At 42.4% G+C, this 16,422-nt stretch overlaps 1 protein-coding gene across 4 annotated transcripts in view; it reads right to left on the bottom strand.

Annotated features, from left to right (window-relative positions):
• Positions 1 to 16,422, bottom strand: part of ADCY7 (adenylate cyclase 7) — a 621,989-nt gene that overhangs the window by 269,216 nt on the left and 336,351 nt on the right. The gene's annotated exons all lie outside the window — the stretch shown is intronic.

Here is a 16,422-nt window from a genome sequence, read left to right as displayed (position 1 = left end):
CACCTCAGAGAGAGCAGCGTAAGAGTGAAATGCTTCCAAAGAGACAGGGTAGGGTGCGTGTTCTTTTTTGGCCCGCATATACTTGAAGAGTTTTAGCTGCATTGATTGTAACAAACTTATACTGCAAGCAAGTTGTGTTGTAAGAGATTCCATGGGTCTACAGTTTACCCAAGTAGTTTCACTTTGTGTACAGCTAGATGTTGGCCCTCGCTGTGGCCTGAGGCCTGCTGACCCATCCTCAGTCATCATATGCTCTCACCAAACTAGCTTTCATTCACCACCCATGCACGATAGAGTGCGCCAAGTTGCAGGTCGACCGACGACCGTCTCAGATGTCAAAGCAAAATTTTACCATTGGTAACAACTATTGTCATCGCAATCATCGTGTGTATGTAATTTGCACTGAAAAATATAAAAAACAGATGTAATCCACCTCTTCAGAAAACGTCCACCCTACTTATACCTGCATCACGAGAAGTCGAATGTTTAATTATCTTCTATACCAGGCACTCTCTTTATGCATTAACAAACATTTTAAGATTAATTTACAGAAAAATTTAAATAAAAACAGCATCAATGAAAAACTAAAAACAATATTTTAGAAGTGGGACTTGGCAATAAAAAATATATATTGTTAACAGCATCCCAAGGTTGAGGGAATACGCTTAGAAAGGAAGGGTGCCATGAGACATATTCTGCTGCATAAATTATTTAAAATGCATCGTTGAAAGTATCAAATAATGTTATTAAAACACACACTGGGCGGAGCTGGGAACACGATTAAGAAACAATTATTTAATTATGCTCCTCTCCGTCTTCCATTGATCGTATAATTTAATACCATTTTTTTCTGTACTGAAATTAGCACCAGAGGGATTTATTATCCAAAGTCAGAATCAGGCTACTTAGTGAACACATTTGTAACTGTGGTAGGTAACACCTCAAATGTTTCATTGCAAAGGAGAAAGTGATTGTAAACATAAGCCTACCTGGACAACGTTTCTCAAGAAGGGGAGATGTGGCTTACACATTGTGCAAATATGGGACTTATCCCTTGGAAAAAGATGTAAATTCTCAAAGGCACGATTATTAGTTATTGCATATATTAACAACGTCCAGGCGTATCTGAGCAAAGTGGGCTACTTTGCAGAAATGAATGCTTTTACAGTTTTTGCACATCCTACTCTTACAGTTGAGCACAGTGGGGACTATCTATAGGCAAAGGACCAGTTAGAAGGTGCATGTGCACAATTCTTTCAATTTCCTTTATCCCTTTCACATGAAAAACATACTTTTACTCAATCCATCTGTGCATCCATCCACCCACTCATCCACTTATCCATCCATCCATCCCTTCACTCACTCATCCATCGTTTGTCTCATCATCCATCCACCCTTTCACTCATCCATCCTTCCTCTTTTACTCATCCACCCTTTGACTCATTCATACATGCATCTATCCAGCCACCCAAACCGCGCTATTTCTGCTAAAGTAGAGAGTTCACAACACCCCTGCTTCCCACTATAGTTGTTTAAGGAACTATGGCAGACCAGAATATCTATTCACTGAAAACCTCCAAAAACGAGCAACTAATTACTAAAAAAGTACAATGATCACAAGTTTAGATTGTAAAAGTGCAACAAAGAAAGGTCTGGCAAGCACCAGACCGGATAAGCCAAAAAGTGACCTATGCCACATGGTAAACGAGACATAGTTTCAGAAACGTGCACCTTAACAATGAGGAAACTAGGAATTACTGTAAAAATTTCTCTCAAAAGTTCAGTAACTTCACAAATTTGGAAGATTAATAGTTTTACCTTCCAAATCAATTGACCAAGCAAAGGGAAACACAACTTTTTTGAGCCTAGTGCTAGGAACCTTAGTCATTGTATGCACACACACATACACATGTTTCTGTTATCTGTGGTGTCACCTGGGGGTATTAACCACTGAAATCATCGTTTCTATAATCCCTGTTTGATTCTTTCTGTTACATTTTAGATTAGAAATCTTATTGATCGTTCCTAACTTTTCTCCTCACATATATATACCTCATCACTTGCTTTGGAAAATAACTTACCTTGAAGAGTTTAAATGAATTAAAGTCTTACAAGTGAACCATTGTTCTTTGTATCCCAGAACCTCAAGAACACATCCTATGTTAATCAATCAATGTGAGAGGAGGAATCTCTTGACTTGCGCTGTCAAATCTTTACCTCACAATTTAGCACTTTTTAGCTTGGAAACTCACAAACAATGCTCCAAAAATGTTGGACCACTAAAAAGAACAGGTCTTCAGTCTCATTTGAAGCCTGGCCCAAAAGGGAGACTAAGGGACCAATTACGAATGGGTCGTTAATTTCAAACCCCTCTTTGCACATTGGTCGGAATTACGAGCGGATTGTTAATTAACGTATACGATAAATATCGGATGTGCTAAATACCTCAACCTTTGTTACATTTCGGCTGGTCAAACCAAATAAAAATTAACAGGGGAAAACCATACGGTAATTTCCGTAACATGCGGATTTTGGTTCATTAAACACCAAAATCTGCTTGTTATTCCCCACAAACTTGTAATAGGTGTAAATGTATTGCCCATGGTAAATAACGTACCCCATAGTATTGTTATTTATATCATGTGCGATAACTAACACCTACACTTGTAATGAGGCCCTAGGTCGCTTAGGAACCGTGGTACTCAATGATTTCAAAGGTATTCTCAAGAATAGAAGAGTAGCAAAGCGCCATATAGCACGCCTATGGGGAGCGGGCACACCTCCAACGCTCAGTGAGTGGAAAAAAGATATGGACTGGTGTATGCTGCAAGAGAAGACAGTCTATGTGGCCCGGGGGTGTCCCCGGAAATGGGTGGCAGTTTGGTCAAAATGGAATGAATACCGTGAAAACTTGTGTGAACCTCCCATGATCCCCTCCCTTGACGAACCATTAACACCCTAATGACCTCTGTATTGCCAACAGCGTGTGTAATATGACATCTAAAGTGATAAGATTTGTATAAGAATCTGTGACTGCAACAATGTAAGAAATGTGATTATATATGTGTAATGACCAACGAGTTGATTTTTGCAAATAAAAAGAATTATAAAAAAAAAAAATAGAATAGAAGAGTATAACTATGCCACGTCAACCATTTAGGTACTACTTTCAGGAAGTTCAAGATGATCAGACCTACTTGAAAGAAATCACTGTAATCACAGCATTACTCAATAATACACATATCGATTAGGAGAATGCAATACAGGGTTAAAGGCCTTGTTGGCATATATGCAATAGTTTCTTCTGTACCCATCCCCCCTAAAGGAATTCTCCTTGGTGTGTTATCTCGGACATCTAATCGTCTGAATGTCCAAAGAAGAAGCAGAGGTGGCCCTCGTGCTAGGTGGAGGAGGAGGGAAGCAAAGAGGTAGAAGAAGAGGGCAGCTTTTCCTACAGCGCCAAAAATCAATAAAATGGTCCTAGTGCCATTGTGCTGTACATAGAAAAGACTGTCTCCGACTGGTGCTCGGCCAGGAAGCAAATGGTGATATTTATAACCTCAAAACTTTACAAACAAAAACTTTTACAAAAGACCAATGTGAGTGTGTGATGACCTGTAACAGGTCACAGTTTTTATTAATAAGGCCGATGCTTTTATGTAGTACAAGAGAGCAGCAACATCTGCCTCTTCTTTTGGAAATTTGAAGCTAAAAGCTAGAGTGTTTTAGCTCTCTAAAATGAGAAAATGACCCCCTGCCTAAAACAAACTCGTATTATTAAAAACAATCAAGGAACACGATAATGCAAGTACAAGCAGGCCGAGGACTGCCAGCATCGTTCAAATGAATAGCTTGCTTATAATTGCATGTATGTTGCAAAGGTATGCTATTAGTGGCCTTTAAATGTGGGAAACTGGATTTCATACAGGAAGATCAAAGCTAAAACGCACTTGAGGCAGGTACAACCATTGGCTTGTCAGGGCAGAATGAACTTTCCTAAAATTATTGCAGAAAAATAAATGTACTCTAGCAAAACGGTACTCGCCAATAAGAATCACAGGTCAAAGAGTTTCTGGCCATTACCTTTTAATTTAGAAGGGTGTTTTTCAGCCATTAACAACCTCATTTTAATGTATTTATTGTTTGCAAATCACTACCTGCAGTTGTTAGTTTTCTCTGAGTTCTTAGCAGAGGGGAAATCTGCTTACATGTGAATGCAGCTGGCACATGTGTGAAGATGTTGTGCTTCCAAGTCTTCACATGGTGGGTGAAAGTAAATGGGTTAATATTTGGGGAAAATCTGTTTCCTTTTTAAGTGATAAGTCTCTAAACCCTGCCAGGTTAAACATACAATGTCATTCATTTAAACCAGAGTTCTAGCCCAAGTAGCTATGGCACAGAGCAGAAAGGGTTAACTTGGAAAAAGCTTGCAAAGTATTTAGAAGTAGCAAACCAATAAAAAGTCTACACACATCACAATAAATATCCCACAACCAATTTCTAACTATTGAGAATAATGTAAAAAGAAAATGGACACAAAATTAATGCAATCCAATTGTTTCCCAGACATGATTTTTTGGGCAAAAAGTGCCAAGAAAAAGTTAAGCACCAATTAAAAGTCACTGTTCACGTTTGACCAGAACCTAGGCACAATTTCAAACTAATCACAAATGAACAAAGGTCAGACATGCCAAGGGGCTTGTCCCAGTAACGTGTTTACCTTCTGACTTAGTCTACTTTTTGGAAGTCAAAATTCTCCAATGTTGCAAAGTTGATGTCTGTATCCACGGATGTGCACTACAAGTTAGATACCCTGTGTCCAAAGGATCTAATAAGGTGGATGGGATATTCATCGTGTTTGTGACGGAGTACCTGTCTACCAAGCTCTAAATCAGGCCACAAGTCAAAAAGTGGAAATCTTGACCGGGAAAAGGCATGAAAAGCATCTTGCTGAGGCTGGAAAACCAGTGGGAAGTCAAAGTGTGGAACCTACAAATGTGGGCACTGTGGTATCACTGTATATATGAACCCGTATTCCTCGGTCACCTGGTCATAGATGATAGTTGTGAAGGTGATGCTATGTTTTGTACCAAAAATTCCCTAAATAAAGTTGTTACAAAAAAGTATCTGACTGACGAAACCTGGAAAGAATTTTTAATTTTCCCAGAGCTTATCCCGCCAAAATCAATGGCATCACTGGGTCCTTAGCTACAGCACATCAGACTTCGAGTAGAACACATAGGATATAGCCTTGAACCATACCCCACTGGATGATTTTGGCTTCAAAACAGTAGATTAATTCAGAAGGTAAAAACGTTGACCAGGAGGGCCCACTGGGTGCATTTGATCTTGGCTCCATCACAGTTAGCCTGAAATCGCACCCAGGTACTGGTCAACCTGGTCATTAGCGAAAACGCAGGGATATCTATCACATTTGAGATGGAGAATCCATCTGCCAAACTCTTAATCAGGACTTTAGTCACTTTTTTGGGAGCTCAAAATCTTCTCTAGGGTCAAGCCTGGACGTTGTATACATATAAGTCCTCTTGAGAAAGGATACCTTTACCACGAGGTCCACTGAAGCTCCAGAGGTCTTAGAAGTCAAACTATTCCTAACCTTTTGGAGTAGCTTCTCTTGGTCACTTCTAAGGCTCCTGGGGCCTGAAAGACAGCACATAGGGGACACAAATCACTCCAATGTGGGCCACTAGCAGGGTCCTGTCCAGGTGCAACTGGTCAGCATGTCACACCAGACCAAGAAAAGGGTCACTTGCAGCTTTGGATGTCCCCGTAGCCAGACAGGCGGTCAGCCAATGGACCCTTGAAGTCCACTCCTTGGTCCTGGGTGAAAGTGAAAGAAGGTCCAAACCCTTCAGGTTTCCACATAGGCCACGAGCAGCAAGTCCAGTCCTCTTCTGTTCTTCCACAGGTCCATGTGTCTTCTGAGGAGCTGAGGTGAGGTGCCACTTTTACATTATTATTAGACAGTGAGTGAGGGTGGTGCCTTGACACTCCCTGACCAATGAGCAAAATGTATCCAAGCGCAAACCTTCCCCCTTTTGTAGCATATCCTGTTTGTGTCACTGCAAACTAACCCACAATGCACCATTCACAGGGAAAACTGAGATGGCAGATCTATTCTGCCCTGGACGGACCATCCAGGAGTGTTATGTTATGTTAGGGGGATTTCTAGAGCGCGCGACTCACCCCGGGGCATCTCGGCACAACTTAGTGATAAACTGATGGAGGAAGTCAGAGTCGAAGAAGTTACCCGAGGATCAAAACAGAAAATCTTTCAGTTGTTTCCTAAAAATGCTAAAGGAAGTACATTTGCGTAAGGCAATAGGCAGTTGGTTCCAATAGCGAGGGGCAAGATACGAGAAAGCCTTTCCACCAGTGCGAGAAAGACGTATTCGGGGGACCATTAGGAGTCCTAAGGAATTTGATCTAAGGTTGAGAACCGATACCGGTTTGGTAAGCTTCCTTTGGAGGTATAGGGGGCCTTTGGCATTATAGGTGAGGCAGCAGATCTTAAAATGTGATCGCTTACGGACCGTAGCCAGTGAAGCTCTCGCAACAGCGGAGCTGAAGGGGAGCCAGCTGGGTGATTCAGAGTCATTCTCGCTGCGGTGTTTTGAATCACCTGCAGCTTTGTGAGCAGCGTCGTACCTATTTCAGCCAGCAGTGCATTCCCATAGTCAAGGCGACTGATCACCATGGCCTGGACCAGGGTTCTGCGAGGATTAATGGGCAAGTAGGGCAAAATCTTACGTAGGAGACATGGCTGTAGTAGCAGGAGCTGGAGACAGCTGCAATATGGTCTTTCATAGATAATACATGGTCATGTTTTAGTCCCAGGTTTTTTACCGATTGTTTTGGAGAGGGGGCGGCTCCCAGCTGGGTTGGCCTCCAGTCATCCCTCCAAAAGGTTGAGGCTTTCCCCATTAACATGACCTTGGTCTTACTTGGGTTCAACTGAAGACAATTCTCCGTCATCCAGTTAGAGACAGCGAGCATGCATGCCGAGAAACGGAATTTCTCAGATTCAATATCAGGGCCAATTGTAAACATAAGCTGAGTATCATCAGCATATGAAATTATCTCAAACCCCAATGGCTCTACAACTTTTGCCAGTGGGGCTATATAAACATTAAACAATGTTGGACTGAGAGAGGAGCCCTGGGGTACGCCCTTATCCAAGCGTGATTTCTCTGAGTGGTAAGGCCCTAGTGTGATCGTTTGATGTCTGTCAGACAAGAAGTTCTGCAGCCATTTTAGAGCTGTGTCTTGGATACCACAGGAATATAGTCTCTCCACGAGCTTAGAGTGTGAGATGGTGTCAAATGCCGTGGAGAGATCTAGGAGGATCAGGAGTGCTGATCCTTCAGCGTCCATTACTCGCCTCAGTGAGTCAGTCACTGCCAGGAGAGCGGTCTCGGTACTAAAACCTGGACGAAACCCTGATTGTGAAGGGTCCAGGAGGTTGTTGGACACAAGGTAGAAACTTAACTGCCTGTTTATTGCCGTTTCCAATTGTTTTCCCAACAAGGGTAACAGGGATATGGGCCGATAATTACCAAGTACCTGAGGGTCTGCAGTTGTTTTTTTAATATCGGGCGGACATATGCTTCCTTCCAAGAGGTGGGGATTATGCCAGATTGTATTGAGCAGTTAACGTTTTTTTGAATTTCCAAGGCACAGCTAGGAGCTAGAAGGGCTATAGTTCTGGGAGAACAGAGGTCACTTGGTGATCCAGATTTAGCAGAGGATAAGAAGTTCATGACCTCATTTGACGTAATAGGTTCAAACTGCTTGAGAATACTGGCTGTCGGTGAACCCAATTCTATAGGTCTAATGTGGGGTTTAGTATTCTGAGACTTGGAAGTAGTAAAGTTGGCATATATCTGCGCGATTTTATCGAGGAAATGGGCTGCTAGAGAGTTACATAGTTCTTGTGATTCTGTTGGAGATTGTCTACATGCTTGGGGTGATACAAAGTCTTTGACTATGTTAAACAGGGCTTTGGATGAGTTACCGGCCTGATCAATTTGGTTCATTATGAAGGTTTGTCTAGCAGTTTTTATATTTTGGTGGTATTTGGACAGGGACAGTTTGTATGCCTGTCTGTCCAGCGAGTCTTTACAGACTCTCCAACGTCTCTCCGGGGTTTTACACTTGGATTTCTCAATATGAAGCTCCGCAGTGTACCAGGGGGCAGATTGACGCCGTTGAGCTGGACAGTATTTTTTTAGGGGAATTATGGAGTCGAATGCTGTCACTAAAATGGAATTGAAATTCTCCAGCATCCCAGACACATCGGAGTCAGCTGGAGCGCTCTCTGGTGAGTATGGGTGGAATACCTCCTTGAAAACATCCAGGGATAGGTTATTCCAGGTTCTACGTAGCTCCTTCTTTCGAGCTGCAGCTCCTGTTAGAGTCTTAGTGGACTGAGATTGAGAGGAAAACATGACCATAAAATGGTCAGATCATGTTAAGGGATAAGGAGGATAGCAGGACAGATCTATATTAGTAAAAATTAAGTCCAAGGCATGTCCAGCCCGATGAGTGGGAGCAGTGACCTTTTGAGAAAGTCCAATTTGATTCAGGCTAGCTATGAGGTTGTTCACATCGGGATTCGATGGGTCTTCGCCATGAAAGTTAAAGTCTCCCAGCAGAATAAAATTGCTGGAGGCTAGGACTTGCATGGCTATCTGCTCAATCAATTCATTTGAAAAGTTAGCTCTTGGTCCTAGAGGCCGGTAGATCAGAGCTCCATTCCAACTATCAGACGGAGACCTGGTAATTTTAAAAATGCCTAGTTCCAAACTGTCATTGCTGAGGGTGGAAGTCCATTGGACGTTGAGATGGTTTTTGAAAGCTATCTCTATACCACCCCCCTTTTAGCGATAGGAGTGTGCCTAGGGAAATGAGCAGTCCCGCCTCCTCAACAACAGCAAACTGGTTCTGGGACCAGCTCCCCACCCAGTGGAATGGAACCAGCCTGACCACAGTTGGCCCTTGTATCGAAGGACCCCTGTTCCCCAGGTCTCACTTTACACTTAAATATGAATTAGCAGGCTTCATTCATTCATCCCTTACAAGTTAATTAAGCTGCTGAAACCTCTCTAACTGCCCTTCCTGACAGGTGATGAGTCACATACCTCACACTCTGCCAAAGGTCCAAGTCACTGTTTCTGCGCTGGGAGAAGTTTTCACTCATCAAGGGGGAAACACTGGCAGGGTGGGCATTTGCATGTAGGCTAATGCTAATGCAAATCAGTTTACCGGACGTTCATGCAAGAAACATTTTGCTTTTTAAAAGTCATTTTTCTGTATATTTATCAAAATCCACTTAATTAAATTGGATTTTTACTTAATATTAAAAAAGTGACTGGGTGGACTACATGAACTATTCCAACCAAAGTTACAAAAAACTGTATTTTAATTTAAAATTAGTTTTTTCTTCATAGAAACCGCAACCGCTCTATACAGTGAATATAGTTTTTAGGCCATGCTAGTGTTAAATTCTTACATGCTAAATGCTAGACTCCCTATACCTTGTGAGCTACAAAGCATACTTAGGGGTGACGTCCTTAATATTTTAAAGTAGAGTTGTTTCTTGAAGAAAAGGGTTATTTTAACATGTCTGCCTGCACACTTAAAAGCTGCAGCAGGTAGGCTAGACAGATCAGCCTGAATCCAGATTTCCCTGGTCAGCCTAGTAGATGGTTCAGTCCACACGTGACATTTAACCTCAATGCCTCTGGTGTATTCCCTACACTATATACTATGGCCTTACTGGAACTTTACATATGCCAACTGAAGATTAGCCAATTTGTCTATGTGTTTCGGGATCAGAGCACGTACACTGGGGACTGGTGGGCAAAGCCGCTGTGTGCAGAGTTTAAAAACCTGCAACTGCAGTCAGCAAAAGATGCGGGGTGACAATGCTTTTTAAAAAGAGGCATTTTCTAACAGTAGGCATGCATTGTAAAATGGATCAATCAGGCCTTGGATTCCATGGGCTTAATGGTAAACGACATCTGTTATCCTGGTAGAGTTAGAAGAAGTCAGAAATGGGTCCTTCGTAAAACTGAATAACAAATGGTCACACAATGGTAAAGTCCCAGTGAAGATAGCTGAGAATTTTAGTAAACAGGCTTCCTCATAGGCAGAAGATACTGTCCAGCCTTAGGCATTCGGCCCATATTCAGTATTGACGAAATTAAATGCAGGTGTCTAAAAAAAATCCTAACCTAAACGGTGTAAAATCAGAAGGATAAGACTTTTCAAATTAGGTCAGCATAGTTGTTAGGGTCAAGGACACCTAGTCAAATGAGCAATGTGTGGCCATCTACAGCCAATGACACACGAGGAAGGTAGCGGCGAATATTCAAGCTACTGCAAGCCTCTCAGCTGATTTTATTTCTCTTAGTTCAGATTATTTGGAACAGACTATGCATAATGTTGGATTCTAGAGGGGTCAGCCAACACCACCGTCTACCAGCGCCACACGCTGGAAGTTAAGCAGGCCTCAAAAACTATCATACCTCCTGTGTTTGGAAAACATTTACGAAGCCTTCTGCTGAATAGGTCTTTAGTGGTTCAGGGGACTATTCTATTCTTTAGTGTTTGTAAAGCGCATCGCTACCCATGAGGTCCTCCCAGCGCTAACAGCTAAAGAATCGGATGCAACTACTAGGAAATTAGAAAACTGATTTTAATACCTTTCTGAATTTTGCTTCTGACTCAGTTTTCCTTAAATACTCAGGTAGAGCGTTCCATTGCTTGGGGACCAGGAATGCAAAGAAGTGTCCCCTGCTCTTGAAATTCCTAATCCTGGGAACTTTGAACAATTGCTGGCTAGTGGAGCAGAGCAATCTTATAGGGTCTTAAGGGGATGAGAAATTTCTGAATCAGTCTTACAGTCAGTACACACACGCTATGGAGAGGAGGTTACATGACTAGTTCACTTTTATCAGTGTGATTCCCTACATTTGTGGTGACCATGTAAAACCCTGGACAAATCCCTCATCGCCGTTCAAGCCTATCCAGCCTCAGCACCCCCGGCTGGGATGTTTCCTGGAATAGACAATAGAGATTATGTGCCCCATGCTGTTTCAGCAAGCTAAGAATACTGGTATCTTTCAACTGTGAAGCTGTCAGAGCCAGTGTATGCCATTGTTCAAGCCCCAGATTTTCAATACTTGGTGCTAGCCAGAAGATTCGGGGTTGGCAGCTTGAGTTTGCTATGTGGATTGGATTTGCCTTAATCATTACAATGAGCTGGAAAACAGTGAACTTCAGTGAAGAACAAAGGGAAGGTGTAAAGCTTGTGAACTTCACATTACATGTGGATCTCAGCAGCAGCCATTTGCGATTTCCACTGGCTTAGACCTTATAAACAGGCACACAGGAAATCCAAGAGTGATTCTACTGCTGACCTCACCTGCCCTCTTTTGTGCACTTCTGTAATATCTGGTCATTGATTTAGGGCTTAGGCTGACACTCCCAGGTAAGCAGCATCAGAATAATGAAGCACAGGGAGCAGTTGTGTAAGGACAACTTCCCAAAAAGTCACCCGGCAGATGTATTTCTTTTTTGTTTTGATCTCAGTGCTAGTAAATGCCATGTTCCATCACATCCATTGCTGGCCATTCAATGTGAGATGTTCTTTAAAACAGCCCAAAACCACTTCCTCTGGGTTGATGTGTTATGTACTTGACCAGGCCAGATCCATGGGAAGGTGAGGCTGAACTAAGTGGTACTTCAATAAGCTTTTTAAATCTCATCAGGGAGGCGTGGCAGGAGATGCTCCGAGATGGACATACTACACTAAGCTCTACCTGGCTCCGGCTTTTCTGGCTCTGATCTCAGACCCGGTGGGGAGGGTGGGTTCCTGGCTAAAATTGGGGTAAACAACAGGAGCTGCAGCCCCCAGTTAAACGAGCACCTTTGTGACAATAGAAAAGCTGCATGGCTCATCCTCAACATCCCGAAATATCTTTCCATGAAAGAAGGTCTTTGGAATCTTCACTGGCTGCCAATTAGAAAGCACGTGATCTTCAAGGCACTTGGGCTTCATGATAAGGGAGCTGTGGCAATCGGGTCCACTTTTCATAGCCACAAGCCGAACAGGCATTTGAGATCAGCCCCCGGCAAGAAAGCTGTAGACTCTAAACTTCAAAATGCAAGATGGGGCAGTCGCTTCTTCTCTGTGGCAGCTGCGAAACTATGGAATATCGTGCCAAAATACAGTGCTGAGAAAGACTCCGTCGCCTTTCGGAAAAATTTAAAAACCTGGCTTTTCACGTCATTAGCTTGCATTTTTGTTGTCATTAGATTAGTTGTTTTTTTCTTTCCCTTTTTTTGTAGCTTAGGGCTGTTTCATTCCTTTCCCTTTCTGAGGGATCCCGGATAAGGCTTTGGAATTCATTAGGTGCAGCGCCTTGATACTTGCGGGTTAAGAGCGCTTTATACATCACTTTTTTATTCATTTAATTTCATGGGCACTGTGTATCACAGAATTGTATTTTATGTAAATAGCTCAGTGGGTTACTGATTTTGTCAAAGAGATCCTCTAATTACTTCCAGTTCATATGTTACAAAGCTAATAGAGCACAGTCAGCTATGAACTCTCATTAAAGAGCTGACCGCAAACTGCAAGGTATGAGTTACAACGTTGTTTTTATTGTTCTTGCCCAGTCTTTCATTACTCTAAAATGGTTCATTTGGGTAGAAATAAGTTATTAGTAATACCTACTCCAACCACTGTGTTTTGTTTTAAATCCAAAGTTTATTCTTATTCAGACCTACCAGTATGGATGAAATGCAACTCCTATACCTTAAAGTCCTGATTGTCTTTTGTGACATTTCCTACACAATGATTTATACAAGTATGATTCACTGTCTATGTATAATGTGTATGCGTGATGTAAAGTACTCCCGACACCCTGCACTGGTATGAGTACTACTATAAAATGAAATACTTGTGAGAGGGGTCATATGGAGAGACGAGGAGCACGGTTGGAGGGTGGTGTTGAGAGAAACCTTGGAGAAGAAGACCATCAGGGGCGGCAACATAGATTGTTGCTAAGGGCACCGCCAACACTAAACCCAGCTTTAGCTGCTTGTGAACAGAACCAACCTGCTCACAAAAGATGGAGCATGCTGAGCCGTGGGTTGGATTAAACTCAGTGTCTCATAGAGCAGAGCTACCTGCTCATTGACCGCAGAGGAGAGCATGTCAGAATGATGAGTAGGCTCTTCAGGCTGATGATGGGGGCCTGTTCTTTCACCGCCTGCGTAGGGGCATCCAAACTAGAGGAGTGACAGCACTGTATCAGGCGGATAGAGGGCTGGGAGATGGCTGGAGCATTAGGGGGCCGTAAAGGGTGACCTGTTGCATCCATGTGTGGTCACCCAAATAACCACCTGGAAATTGGCATAATGAGAAGGAATGCGTCCTGTGAAGAGGTATAACACCCAGATGGGTGTGCATCTTAAAAGAGTGCCCTTTATGCCCCACTGTTGAAAATAATATTGAAAGAAAAAATCCAGAGATAAAGAGCATTGGAAGCTTCCTTAGAGATGTCAAAAAGAAGCCCAAACGGCAGTCAGGGGGTAAGGAATTACTTGAGCCCAGGGGATAGCTATGCATCATTATAAAGACAGGAGACACTGGCACACATGAAGATATAGCCTAACAAAGACGAGCGGGAGCCTATAGCCTCTCAGGCAGCTCTTCACAAAAGACAGATAAAACAGAGTAGACTGTCTACCTTTGAGTCGCATATAGGATCAGTGGAGACAACAACAGAGCTAGTTTCCAAAATCTCTGCTTAGGTGGGTGCCGGAGAAGAAAGGAGAAAATTGGACCAACTCTTGACCACTCAGAAGCATTATGAAGGTTTCCCAAGGTGTACAGTCGATTCAAATTACAGATGGAAGGGCAATGTGAGTAGCTGATGTATGGCAGACATGCAACCTTGCTCTTGAAGATGCCAGCGAAAGAGTGGGGCATTTATATGAGGTATGAAATGGAGGATTTTTTAATGCAGAGATGATTTATGACAAATGTGGAAAACCTGTTGTCTCAAAAGCAGCAGTCAGAGGGGGCGGAGTCTGGCCACTGACTGAAATGGCCGCCTCACTCCGGGAGGGGAGAATTCTTCAATTCAGCTGTCAACAGGTGTCCTTGGAGCCAGAATAAAAGCAACATGAATGGGACAACAGTGGGGTAACTTTGAGGCTATTTTTCACATGAGAAATTTCAGTTAACCAGCTCTTCCATGAAAATGAAATCCTGAAGTCCATCTTTCCTTCAGCGGAGATTTGCAAATCATTCTGTCAGGAAACAGTCAACTGCTCAAGAGATAAGTGTTTTTCCTTGCTTTTAAACACAGAGGCAACTTCAGTGGAATTTAATTACTCTCGTACTTTGGTTGACCTCTTCACACTGGCAGAGGGGAAGGGCAAGTGTTTTCCTGTCAGCTGAGTGTGTGGAGGGAAAATTAGAGCACCATTTCTGTAGCTAAGAGTCTGTGAAAAACAACTCATTCTGTCAGGAAACAGCTTGAGTCTAAATATTTAAAAGAAATCCCCTTTCTTGAAGTGGAAAGACTGCTGTCTGTTTTTGAATTTTCTTCCAATTGCAGTTGTATTTCTCACAGACACAGGAGAAGCATAGAGTCTGTTACATAACATGGGAATTCCTGTCAGCAGAGTGTGTAGAGGGAATTTGGCTAAAGGGGGGAAAGCTGTGTGGCATTTATGACAGCAACCCCTGTTTGACAACATGCAACCATAATTTTTAGAATCCCAGAATTCTGTGAAAAAAGGACTCATTCTGTCAGGAAACAGTCTGATTCTAAAGAGAAATTCCCTTTCTTGAAGTGGAAAGGCTGATGCCTGTTTTTGAATTGTTTTTGAATTGCTCATATGACACAGGAGAAGCATATAAGTACTTTCAACTCTGAGAATCCCAGAAGCTGTGTGACATTTCTGATTGCCCGGTGACTGTTTTTCAGCAACCCCTGTTTTAAAGACATGCAGTCATAATTTGTTAGAATCCCAAAAGTCTGTGAAAAATTACTCATTCTGTAAGGAAACACAACCTGATTCTGAAGAGTTAAGTGGAATTCCCTTTCTTGAAGTGGAAAGGCTGCTGTGTGTTTTTGCGTCACTCTTGTACTTCTCACAGGGCGCAGGAGAAGCATATGAGAACTTTCAAACCTAAGGTATTTTTCTTCATTTGACAGCTTCGCCTCTGCTACAAATTTAAGAAGACAAGGAAAGTCCAACCAGCAAAGGGTGCAGAGCAAACGTAGATAAACAGGGGAAAGCAGAGTGGCATTTCTCATTGACTGTTTTCCAGCACCCCTTGTTTGAAAATATGCCGCCATAATTTTTGAGAATCCCAGAAGTCTGTCCATATCCAAATATGTATTTGTGCTTATAGTGTTACTACCCAACTGCTTTGTGAGGCAACTGGATATCATATTGGTTAGTAGGCAGCACTTATTTCTTGTTTTCTCTAACATTGGAGTATAACAGTATGGCCAGTGGAAAACCTAATAGAAAGCCTTTGTTTACACAAGTAGTAGGGAACACTCTACCTTCGGGCACTTCTACTACTGCCCCACAAGATACTGCTTCTATGGACCTTATTTTAAAAGAGATCTCTGCTGTGAGACAACGTTTGGGATCTATGGATGTCAAAATCTCAGATCTCGCGACAGAAATGAAGCCTATGAGGATGGACATAAACTCTTTTCATACCAAAGTGGAAACTCTAGATAAACGAACCACCCTTTTGGAAGAAAGATTAGATAATGCAGAGTGCTGGGGTCCAGATATCTGGCATTTAAAACAAAAAGTAATAGATTTGGAAGATAGGGCCGGAAGAAATAATGTTCGCTTTTATGGAATTCCAGAAAAAATGGAAATGAATAATGATGTGAAGAGCTTGCTACTAACCTTGATACCGCGGCTACTGAACATATCTTTTGAGCATCCCATCGAGTAGCAGAGAGCTCACAGGATTCGGTCAAGAACGTCAACTGCAACCCTTGAATCTAGACAAAGACCAATAATTGCGTGTCTCCTGCGTCATGAACAGGTCCGTCAAATACTAACAGCTGCTCGTAAACATGGTCCTTATGACTTAGAAGGCCATAAAGTATTTATTGCTGCAGACTTTTCCACTGAAACCAATGCCAAACGAAAAGCGTTCCTGCAACTTAGGCCAAGACTTCGGAAATGGGATATTAAATATGGTCTTTTAAGAACCTGCTACAATGTGGATCACAATGGATGGGAAATCAAGAGATTACACAGAGCCTGAAGATCTGATACGCTTCCTGGACAGTTTAGAGGACCAACACATGGACTTAATACCGCCACCCCTGACCGAAAAAACTA

The sequence above is a fragment of the Triturus cristatus genome, chromosome 12, assembly GCF_964204655.1.
Source record: "Triturus cristatus chromosome 12, aTriCri1.1, whole genome shotgun sequence".
In the NCBI taxonomy this organism is placed as follows: Eukaryota; Metazoa; Chordata; class Amphibia; order Caudata; family Salamandridae; genus Triturus; species Triturus cristatus.
Note: the sequence above shows the minus strand (reverse complement) of the source record. Positions and strands in the feature narration are given on the sequence as shown.